Raw genomic sequence first — 12,641 nt, forward strand, 5'->3', positions numbered from 1 at the left:
GGTAAAGAGAGGGCGACACACAGAGGTGAGTTTCAGAAAGTTTAGTGGGAAATACAGATTATTGATTCTCCGGAGTATGATATTCGTGATAATGACCAGTAGATCCGCCGTTGACATGGCTACCAGGTAGCGGGTGGTGCAGCTGGAGAGTCCGCAATTTCTCCGGGACAGGATCACAATTGACATTAAATTAACTGTAAAGGAGAGAAGGGAGAAGTGGCTGTAAATTACTGAAAAAACATTCTCCGCTTCTCAACCCAAGCCGGAAGGATTTTCGAACGAAAACCGTGTAGATTGTGATCGGGCCAGATTGGGTCCATCACCTCATCCTGCCTCCAACCCCAGCACTTCCAGATTTAACAAATCCTGGACGGGAAGGTACAGCACCCCGCTCACCAGACGCTGGTCAAGTAGTTAAATGTCGCAATGAGAAACCAAAAAATGAGTAGACTAGAGAACTGCACCCGGTCTCCAACCACTCCCACTGTAGGAACCCATCCCGGACTCGAATCACTCCCTGGGGTGGAAGAAATCCCTCCCTGACTCTAACCAGCCCCTCGGAGTGGAGGCACTCATACGTCTTGGACGTCTCCCTCTGCTGTATAAATGAGTTAATTTGAAAAGAGAATTTACTGAGTCAATGCAAATGTGATCACAGCACAGGCTTTCATTTCTACAGGAATATCATTATCATATTAGAAAGGTATTTATTGAACACCTAAATAATGTGTAGTCTTCTGGACGACACGTGATAAAAATATCCAGGGAAACCAACAGGTGCATGTATTCTTCACAAAAATAACACCGTAACTGGGAGATTATAGTTATTGGGATATGTTGTGGCTCTATTATGTCGATAAGAGTACGATGAGTGTTGAACTAATAGAGGCCTTTAAACTTATATAAGAGTTAGAGAGGGGTAACGTGGACCTGACATTTCCACCTTTGCTGGTGACCAGTTCTGCATTTCCTCAAAATAAGATGGTCATCAATAAATTCACGATGGAATTCAAGAGAGACCTGTTTACTCTGAGTTCTGGGAACGTGGAATTTAGACCTCTTGGAGTAGTTGCAATGGGGAAAAAATAAGAAGAAGCGAGGTTAGTACATGAGGGCGACAGGATTGGAAGGATATGCTGATAGGATTAGATGAGCTGGAATGTCTTCATGCGGAGCAGGAAGACAGTCCTAATCTAGTTGTGCCGAATGCCCAGTGCATGTGCTGTAAAATCAGTAACATGTCTATTAACAAGTTATAGTCATCAGTGTTTGTTGTAATATTGAAGAGGATTATTTATTATTGCAGTCACTCATGACAAAACACTTCTCAGGACCGTGCTCGGGAAGGAAATTAATCAGCACCTGATAGTGCTGCCAACAACTCTACTTCGAGTAAGTGTAAGATGGTGACCCGCACTGAATACAATGAAAGATACTCCAGGAAATACATGGTCCCGAGAGTTACGTGGTCCACACCATTTATTCAGCCACAATCAGTGCAATTCTAGAGTGACAGAGACTCCCAGTTACACATCATCGCTGAGGTCAGGTGCTCCACTCCAGTTAGGTGCACACACACAGTATAATTCTACATTAACAGATAATTCCAGTAATCCTTCCCCTCTGAGATTCTCCTGCTTTGAACTGTGATTCTACAGAATACAACATTCCACATAATTCAATAACTTTACAATGCAGAGTGCCTTGCGCTTGAAACAGTTCAGACAACAAATTAAAACTGCACAGATAATTGAGGAAATTAATAGAATTATATTATTGAATGTGAGTCTGTGTAACTGGAACCATTCAATCTCATGTAATATAATTATTCCCATGGTAATGGAAGAAACCAGCTCACACACAGATTTCTGAAACTTCATTGGTTACAGATACTTACCAGGAACGCCAACTATAGCAAGGATCATGTAGAATATTTTCTTGACCCATTGAATTGGTCGGTGCATTTTCTCCTTGGAATGATCGGTCTGTTCGTGCTGCAGTTAATATCAATGAAATAAATTCTGAGCTGACACATTCCCAGTGCATTAACTTTATACCCTCCCGAATCTCTATGGGGATAGTGAGGTTGCACAATTGTTCAAACAGTTTTTCATAATCTTTGAACAAACAGATTACGACAGCTGTGTTAATTCCCTGAATATGGAATATATTTTCCACTAAAATTGAATTGGACCCATCCCCACTCCCAAGACTGGTCAAATCTGATCACAATAAGAAAGTAATCATAACTGGAAGCTGTGTTAAACAGAAATCAAGGAGGTCCTAGAAAAATCACGAGTCCCATCTGTAGATCTCATGTTGTTTTAGTGATGGCCTTCACTCTGCATGGCTATTCATAAATTAAATTCCTAACATCAGAGAAGCCTGTGAGGGATGTTCATCTATACTTTGGATGCTCTCTTTAACTGTGCAATTTCGTTCAATAACTCATATATTCAAACAAAAAGGAGTATAGAATGCTTGCAACACAGTAGCTGGCCATTTGGTCTGTCTTGACCGTGTCAGCTCTCTGCACAGGCAGCTCAGCTAATCTCACTCCCACATCTCCTCATCACTGACCTGCATTGTTTAATCTCTTCAGTTGTTTATTCAATTCGCTTCTGATTCATTCTGGTTTCACCACTCTCTCAGCCAGTTCATTTCATTTCCGAAACACGTGCTTTGTACACATACGTTTCCATAATGTCGCCATTGATGCTATTGCCATCCCCCTAAAACTTGTGCCCTCTGGTATTCGTCAGGTCGGCCAATGAGAGCAGTTTCTCAGTGTCTACTCTGTTTAAGCAGCCCATGGTTTGGAACAACTCTATCAAACTCTCTCTCAATTTCCTCTTTGAGAACAACCCCAATTCTTTAATCTGTCGGCAGAAAACATCTGTTACCCCTGGAACTTTCTCTTGAACATGTTCTACACCCGCTCTAAAGCCAATACATTGCTCCTCAAAGTGTGATGCCTGGAACTGAACACAATGGCAGGATTTTCAAAATTTTTCTCTCCCTCACACGGTCCGAGCTGCTCCGTTTCCCTTTTCAACCTCTTTATCCGATGCATCGATGATTGTGGCTGTGTCAAACCTTTGTTCACATCGAGCTGGAAAATTGAATCAAATTTGCATTGAAATATGTGTTGCTCCCTCATCTGAAAACGGAACATCTGTGACTCTTCACTTCTCTTCCACGAATTCCCTCCCTCAATATAAGTGGACAGACTTTGCATCAATATTTAATATGATCCACCAACTTCCACAGTTATCTTGACCACAATTCCTCAAACTCCACTTTGCATAAATCATAACTTCCATTCTCTCAGTTTCCTCATCACCTTCTGTTTGTCCCAACGACGCCATCTTCCATACCAGAGCTTCTGCAGTCTCTTCATTTCACATTAACCGTGCATTCCTCACATTAGTTTTGCAAAGGCCTCAGCTTTATCTCTTCCATCACCCGAGTGACTGTCCTCACCTCCTTCCCTCCCTTCAAGAACCATTATATTAATTCACTTGTTCTCACTTTCCACTCCAACCGCCTCCACCTTCAACACATTATGCTCCTCCATTTCCACCAGGTCCACCTAAAATCGTAAACAAAATATCTTTATTCACTCTTCTATCACAACGAAGTGCAAGAGATGTAAAATATTTCCTTTCACCGATGATGATAAGAATTAGAATTAGAACATTAGAACATTACAGCGCAGTACAGGCCCTTCAGCCCTCGATGTTGCGCCGACCTGTGAAACGATCTGACCTACACTATTCCATTTTCATCCATATGTCTATCCAATCACCACTTAAATGCCCTTAAAGTTGGCGAGTCTACTACTGTTGCAAGCAGGGCGTTCCACGCCCCTACTGAACATTGCCTGCAGCTCAAGGGAACCATTTCTAAGAAAGATATTAGAGCCAGGAAAAGATTAAAGATGTGCTAGAATGTGGCAAGGAACGAGCAATATAGTTTTTAAGAAAAGCTCAAAAAACTGTCCTTTTTCACTGGTCCAAAGATTATTATGGGAGAAATTTAATTTAACATTACAAAATTATGAAAGGTTCTGAAAGAGAATTGTGAATGGTTCGGCTGAATTTTGATGGAGGTTGAGAAGTCCTGTCGCCAGGATGGAAAGTGGGAGCTGAAACAACATCAGCAGGCAGTGGGAACAAGGTCATTAGAAATAAAAGTGGGAGTAGGCCATTCAGCCCATAGATCATGTTCTGCATTCAATAGCATAATGGCTGATCTGAACATGGCCATAATTCCAATTTCCTGCCAGACAACAGTAAGTCTTCACTCCCTCATAAATGAAAAGTCAGTCTAAACCAGCCTTGAATATATACAATGACCCAGACTCCACTGACTTCTGTGAAAGTGAATTCTAAATGCGATGGAACTTTCAAGAGAAGAAATTCCTCCTCATCACCATTTTAATTGGAAGACCGCTTACTCATAAAGGGTGGAGAATGTGCTGAGCTCAGGAACGGGCAGGACACCAATGGAACACACATCTGGGCTTAGACTGTGGTAGCAAGGTGAAGGCTGTTCCTTCTTGTTCCTTGGATGTGGGCATTGCTGGCGAGGCTGGGATTTGTTATCCATCTGTAGTTTGCCTTGAGAACTTGGTGGAGAGCCACCTTCTTGAAACGCTGGACTCCATCTGCTTTCGGTGCACCCGCAGTACAATTAGAAACGAGGTTCCAGGATTTAGACCCAGCAACAGTGAAGAAATGACGATGTGGTTCCAACACAGGATGTCTGTGTCTTGGAGGGAGCATTCAGGTGTTCATGTTTCCATGCGTCTGCCGCCCTTATCCTTTTAGGTGTTAGCGGTCTCGTGCTTGAAAGGAGCTGTCGAAATAAATTTAGTAACTTCCTGCGGTGTGATGTTATATATGGTGCACACGGCAGCCACTGTGTGCTGGTGATGGAATGAGTTAAGTGTTAGTCTGGTGCAGCAGATGTACATCAAGCAAGCCATTTGCTTGGATCCTGCTGAGGTGCTTGAGTTTTGTTGGCGGCGGCACAGATCGAGGAAAGTGGATTGTATTCCAGTATTCCTGACTTATGCCTTGGAGATTGCGGATGTCCAAGTCAGTGAGTTATTTGTTGCATAAATCCCAGCGTCTGATCTTCTCTGGAGCAACAATATTTATTTGGCTGGCCCAGTTAAATTTCTGATCAAAACTAACGCCTATGATATTAATAATGTGGTAATTGGGGAGTGACCACGACAATGAATATCAAGGGCAGGTGGTTAGATTCTCTCATGTTGGACAAGGCCATTTCATGGCAAATGTGTGATGCGATTTTTAGTGGCCTTTTATCAGCTCAAGTCTGCATGCAAACAATGCAAAATATGCGGTGTTTTTTGTGGGAGTGAAAGAAGACAGTTTCAGTTTGTCCGTCATTCATCCAGAGTAAGTTTCATCTCATCCTGGCCCCCAATCTTTGACCGAAGAATTGAAAGAGGCAAATGACAGAGTAGTTGGGGGAAGTATAAACTGTCGTTAGTCTATTTGTTGAAACAAGCGATGAGCTTCATGATCGGCTATGATAATTTCAAATAGATACATTGTAATGATCAGGAGAACATGAAAAATACGCAGTATTGTGTCATAAATTGGCAAGAGGAGGGGTCATTGGATCTGATCCAGGCTCTTCAATTCCCCATCAATGCTTAGTTACATGTTTGAAAGGGGAGGTCACAATATGGAGAGTTATGATGCTGTGTATCGAGCCTTGGGGCATTTCTTTTTGAGAGATACAGCACTGAAACAGGCCCTTCAGCCCAACGAGTCTGTGCCGACCATCAACCACCCATTTATACTAATCCTACATGAATCCCATATTCCTACCACATCCCCACCTGTCCCTATGTTTCCTTCCTACCTACCGATACGAGGGGCAATTTACAATGACCAATTTACCTATCAACCTGCAAGTCTTTGGCATGTGGGAGGAAACCGGAGCACCCGGAGGAAACCCACGCAGACACAGGGAGAACTTGCAAACTCCACACAGGCAGTACCCAGAATTGAACACTGATTGCTGGAGCTGTGAGGCTTCGGTGCTAACCACTGCACCACTGTGCTTAATCTTTGGAATTAGATGAACCATCTCTTCCCACTACATGGAGAGGCATCGTAGTAACAGGGGGGAATGCAGAATGTGTTTGAGGGTGTTCGGGCTAATGGGAGGGCCTACCATGCCTTCTTGTAGATGGAACTGTTGTTCAAGGGTCCAATTGGTAGGTGATGGAGGAAGCTGTTCGCAGCACAGCTCTTACTCAGAGTTCTGGAAGTGATTGACAACAAATTGCAGGCGTGCCACGGAAAGTAAGGAATACAATTCCGGCCCCAGGATATCATTGTATCTTCTGGGTTACCGAAACACAGCAGCAAGAAAGCTCTAACTCCGAGGACTATGTCAGTTGGCTGTGAAGGCAAAGCTGCCACAGATTTCACATTTATAACAAACATAAACCAAAGACGTGGATTTACTGGTGAATCAGATTCAATCCTTTGTCAGTACAAATATCTTCCTATTTCAATAATTTCGTTTCCTTTCTCGAGAAGGTCTATTTTCCCTCCTAATTTTCTATGTTGTTCCCAAATATTTGTGTGATTTTATGTTCGATTACGCACAATTTCAGGATGGATCAGTTATACACTTACGAACCTGGCATTCAACAAACCTCCCAAAAAATCTTCGAGGCAAATCTGCCAGCAAAAGGATGCCCATGTCCTTCTGCTTCTCCCACACATGAATTACAATTATTGCAGATTTTTACTTTGCAGCGAGTAGGTTCCTTGTTGGTTTGAATTACCCTGAAGGAGGGACTGATAGCCTCATAGAATATTTCGTTCACGTGCCCTGCACGGCCTGAAGTCAGGCGAATCCCACGCCCTGACAGAGATCAATAAAGGAACATGAAACATGCCAATTACAATATCTGATCCTGGGAAGGTGCAAAAATGCAGGACCATTATGTTAATTTGTGAAACATGCATCTGTCAAAGGATAAAGCAGGAGCCAGTCTTACTTCTACATAGGTTTATTCACAATAATCCAAACAGCATAAGTGCAGACTACATTTCCCTTCTCCAGACCAGCTTCCCCCGTATCCCTCCCCAGGTGGAAACTGGTTCTTCCAGATGTACCCTGATCTTTCCACAATTAGTATCAGCTGCTCTTAATCACAATTAGAACATGCAGCTGAGCAAACTCAATTGACAAATCATTTGCAACATTGCCTCATTATCACCATTTTGTTATCAGTCCATCAATGTATCCATTGTACATTATTATTTTTCTTGCGATTCCTGTTCGAAAATTCACGCTACATGTGAGCATTTTCACTCCTGTTTGAAGACCAGAACTGCTCTTCACATGTCCTGCATTGTATGAATACACGACCTCTGGACTGTTCATTCAACACTCACCCTGAAATCTAAGGCTACAGCACTCACTCACACAGTGACATACACAAACACACTTAAGGAAAGTACAGTTGAAAAGAATAGTGCACTTTTACAGCTTATAATCAAAATATTCGTTCATAATTCACATGGCTCGTTCTCGAAAAGACACGTTGCAGACTTTATGAAAAAGACGTCTTCACTCCTGAAATGTCGCTTCGCTAAGTGCAACAGCCAGAGTCACGTGCTGAAGTGACTTTCAGGATTGTCCTGAAGGGATAGAATTTCTGCAGGCCATAAACTTGGTTGCTTGTAGTCTCATTACTACGAGGTCAGTGTGCAGTACCAGTGGATTCGAAATGGAACAGGATTGGAGACCTCACCATGCTGCAGCCTCCAATTATTTAGGCATAGATTTTTCTGCCCTTTTTGCTGTTGCTGTTGTGACTTTCTTCAAATAGCATTTAAAGAATAAAAAGAAACAAACATGGTTAGCTTAGCATGTACATTATCACATTTTCCTTTCCCAAATATGGTGTTGGAATTAGAGTGATTATTCATTACCTGGCTTATTGCTTGATTACTGTCTTTGTTTCAGAAAGACCCTTTCAGTTCAGGATTGCCTCTTGGATTGTCTCAGGATACGTGGAGTTGCCACTTCTTAGTCTGGAATGTATCCTGTTGTCCTTATGAGACAGTATGGCTGTTTAGAAATTCACTGATCAGGTCAGATAACCTTTGGTGGCCATTAATTGTGACTCGTATGGTCCATTTTAAAAGAACAGTCAGTTACAAAATCCTACACACTCAGTGAAAACCTATGTTAAAAGATATGAATTTGACATGGGCTCTACGGGGCATGACAATAATATTAAAGTAATTGTGTCAAATGATATTAGTGCTAAAATGTATTGAAAAAATAGAAGACACAAATCCCATTGCACAGGTTCTCAAATCTAAACAGGCTCCAGCAGCTATAGGAAAGCTGCCCAGTATCATTCGATTTGTGATGGTTCCTCTCTTCCTTTGGGTATGCACTTTGCCAACATACTTTCCACTGCAATGGGGAAAGAAGCAGGTGAAGCCAGACCGTAGAGTATGGGATGGCAAGAAACTGGTGACCCGCAGCGAAATGGTCGCAGAGCACAAAGGTGACAACTTACATGAACAAAGCGCAACACACATCAGGACATCTCAGAAGACATAATAGAGATGGTTAAAACAGCGTGACATCAAGCACAAGTGGAAAATAAAAGAGAGTGCGAGATTGATGAGCACGGAGTGAGAGGTATCGCCTTCCAGACGGGTTTTGAAGGCAAGAAGAGAGTTGAAATGGTGTAAGTGCTGGAATTTACGATGTCCTGGGTACAGTTTATAGGGGAAAAAACCTGCTGACGGTGAAACAGAAACGGTGGTGCTGAACAAATACTGTTTGACAATAGATGACAAGGGAGGAGTGGAGAAAGTTCACAGCGATTTATAGCTTGGCCGATTGTTGTGATTGACAGGATGTCATCGACAACAGGATTGATATGTTCGTCCACGGTTCTTCAAATTATTTCAGTGGAGCAATGAGAACAAGGAGAATTTGTTGGAACGGTGCTGGACAGGGATTGGGGTCTTTTTCCTGGTCAGGATTTGAGCTGAGGCATTCGGAATACCTGCCTTTTAGGCTGTGCTACTGATTGGGTCGTGGGTAGACAGCAACTGGAGTCGGAGACAGGGATAGTAAAATTGACCAGGAGCAGAGTCTGGTCATGTGACTGTCTTACTGAATGTTTGGGTAACTTGTGCTAGCTGCTGTTTGATTAGCTCCTGGATTTGTGATCAGATTTACTCCCTGGTTACCATTCATGAGCTTCGGTGAACTTGGGCAGCAGCTGGTTCTGACGGCGGACACAGTGAGTATGATTCCTCCATATAAATAGAAGAAAAAATATGAGCGTAGAATGTGGGAGGTCGGCCAAGAGTGTGTTTGAACATTCAAACCTGGAGCTGACAAAGGCACGGATGAGTTTTCAGCCACATTTGAGGCGAAACGGGGGCAGCGGAATGGGTCATTGTGATGGTGCAGGCTTGTGGATGTCAGCTCATTTCGAGCAAGGTTGTGAAAAATAGGGTTCAGTCTCAGACACTTTCCAGGAAAAGGAATTCTGACTAGAGAGTAAAGTTTGTTGCAAGGAACAAAGTAAATGTCTTCAGCCTTTCCAATATTTAATTGAAGGACATTGCTGTTCACCCAGTACCAGATTTCTGACAAACCGTGTGACAATCCAGAGACAACTGAGGAACGAGGGATGTGAGGGTGAGGTAGAGTTTGGTGTCTTCAGCACCAATATTGAAACTGACATTCTGGTTTTGGATGATGTCACTGGCAGACAGAATGTAAGTGAGAAATAGACTTTTCGAGATAAATGGAGGCACTGCTGCAGAAATTGCAATAGAATCGACTGATGGTGATATTCCGGCGATGATTATAAAATTAAGAATGGAAGCAGATGATTGCAGTTCCAGACTCGGGGACGATGGTGGAGAGATTTGGAGGATTGACTGATCAACTCAGTCAATTGCTGCAGACAAGTCGAGAACTCGAGGAGGAAAAGTTAATGTTTATTTCAGTCACACAGGATGCCTTTTGTGATTTTGATAAGAACTGATATGGTTCTGTGGCAGTGACGGATGTCTGATTGGAGGACTTCAATCGTGGAGTTCTGGAAAAGATAGGCACAAATTAAGGAGGGAAGAAGAAAAGGCAAGAGCTTGGGATGGAAACTGAGTTTGAAAATCGATTAAAGAAAGGGTTATAAAATAAAAATAAAAAGTGCCGGAAATACTCAGCAGGTCTGGCTGCATTTGTGGAGACAGCAACAGAGTTAACGTTTCAGGTCAATGAGCTTTCATCAGAAATGGTAAAGGGTGGAAATGTGATAGATTTTAAGCAAATAAAGCGGGGGTGGGGCAAAAGAGAACAAAATGGAAGGTGTTGAAAGGCCAGAGGGTCACAGAGAATAACTGACAAGGAGATCATGGGGCAAAGACAAAAAGAGTGTTTTAATGGCATGGTGCAACATAACATGTTAGTGAAGAGAGGGTGTTGAATGACTGAATAATGAAAGCTCGAGCCTAAAGTACAAACATGAATAAAAACAGTGGGCAGGAACATGGTGAAAAAAATGAATGATGAAACAAAGTAAAATAATAAAAATGAAAATGAAAGATGAAGTTAAAAATAAAAAATGTTAGGTCCAGTCATGCTCTGAAATTATTGATCTCAATGTTCAGTCCACAAGGCTGCAGAATACCTAATCGGTAAATGAGATGCTGTTCCTCGATCTTGTGTTGATGTTCACTGGAACATTGCAGCAATCTGAAGACTGAGATGTGGGCATGACAGCAGGGGTGTGTATGGCAATAGTAAGTGACAGATAGATCAGGGTCATGTTTTTGGACTGAACAGAGGTGTTTGGAAATGCACTTACCTCATCTGGGTTTGGTCTCCCCAATGTAGAGGAGAGCGTAATGTGAGCGGCGAATACAGTTTACTAATTTGAATGATGTACAAGTAAATGGCTGCTTCATCTGAAATGAGTGTTTTGGGGCATGGATAGTGAAGAGAGAGAAGGTAAAAAGGCAGGTATTACACATGCTGCAATTGCATGGGAGGGTGCTGTGGGAAGGGGATGAGGTGGTGGGGGCAATGGAGGAGTGGACCAGGATGTTGCAGAGGGAAGGATCCCCTCGAAAGGATGACAGAGAGAGGAAGATGTATTTGGTGGTGGCATCACGCTGGATGTGGCTGAAATGGCGCAGGATAATTATATGTATGTGCAGGCTGGCGGGGTGGAAAGTGTGGACAAGAGAATCCCTGTCACGGTTGTGGGAGGGAGAGAAAGCTGTCAGGGCGCAGGTACAGGAAATGGGATGGACACGTTGAGGGCCCTGTCAACCACAGTAGAGATGAATCTCGGCTGTGGAAAAAGGAAACCATATTAGAGGTGCTGTTGCGCACAGTGAATAGACACAAGGTTAAACACATGTTCCGGGGGAACCTGCACAGTGAATAGTCTCAGGTCTGAACACAGGGTCAGGGAAAATCTGCACACTAAATCTTCCCAAGATTAAAACAGGTCCCAGGGGAAACTTCACAGTGAATAGTCACAAGTTTAAACACAGGGCTGGGGGTGATCCTGCACAGTAAATAGTCACAAGTTTGAACACAGGGCACGGGGGAAGCTGCACAGTGAATATTCACAAGAATAAACACAGCGCCACGGGGGAACCTGCACAGTGAATCAGCTCAAGTTTAAACACAGGGCACAGCGGATACTGCAGAGTGAATAGTCTCAAGTTTAAACACAGGGCTCGGTCCGATCCTGCACAGTGAATAGTCACATGTTAAAACAAAGGCTCCGGGGGATCCTTCACAGTGAATAGTCACACTTTTAAACACAAGGCGCGGTCGGATCCTGAACAGTGAATGGTCACAAGCATAAACACAGGGCACGGGGGAACCAGCACAGTGAACAGTCAGAAGCTGAAACACAGGCCCCGGGGGGATCCTGCACAGTAAATAATCACAAGTTTAAACACAGGGCCCGGGGGAACCTGCACAGTGAATAGTCGCATGATTAAACACAGGGCCCGGGGGGAAGCTGCACAGTGAAAAATCACAAGATTAATCATAGTGAGCACGAGGGAGCTGCACAGGGAATAGTCACAAGTTTAAAGACAGTGCCCGGGTGATCCTACACAGTGAATAGTCATAGGTTTAAACACAGTGCCCGGGTGATCCTACACAGTGAATAGTCATTGGTTTAAACACACGGCCCGGGTGATCCTACACAGGGAATAGTCACAATTTTAAAGACAGTGCCCGGGTGATCCTACACAGTGAATAGTCATAGGTTTAAACACAGGGCCCGGGTGATCCTACACAGTGAATAGTCACAAGTTTAAACGCAGTGCCCAGGGGGAACCTGCACAGTGAATATTCACAAGTTTAAAGACAGGGCCCGGGGGGAATTGCACAGTGAATAGTCGCAAGATTAAACAAAGGCCCGGGGGAAACTGTACAGTGAACAGTCACATGTTTAAGGACAGGGACCGGGGGAACATGCACAGTGCATAGTCACATGTTTAAGGACAGGGACCGGGGGAACATGCACAGTGCATAGTCAGAAGATTAAACACAGGGCCCGGGGGAATCTGCAC

The sequence above is a fragment of the Heterodontus francisci genome, unplaced genomic scaffold, assembly GCF_036365525.1.
Source record: "Heterodontus francisci isolate sHetFra1 unplaced genomic scaffold, sHetFra1.hap1 HAP1_SCAFFOLD_136, whole genome shotgun sequence".
Classification (NCBI taxonomy): Eukaryota; Metazoa; Chordata; class Chondrichthyes; order Heterodontiformes; family Heterodontidae; genus Heterodontus; species Heterodontus francisci.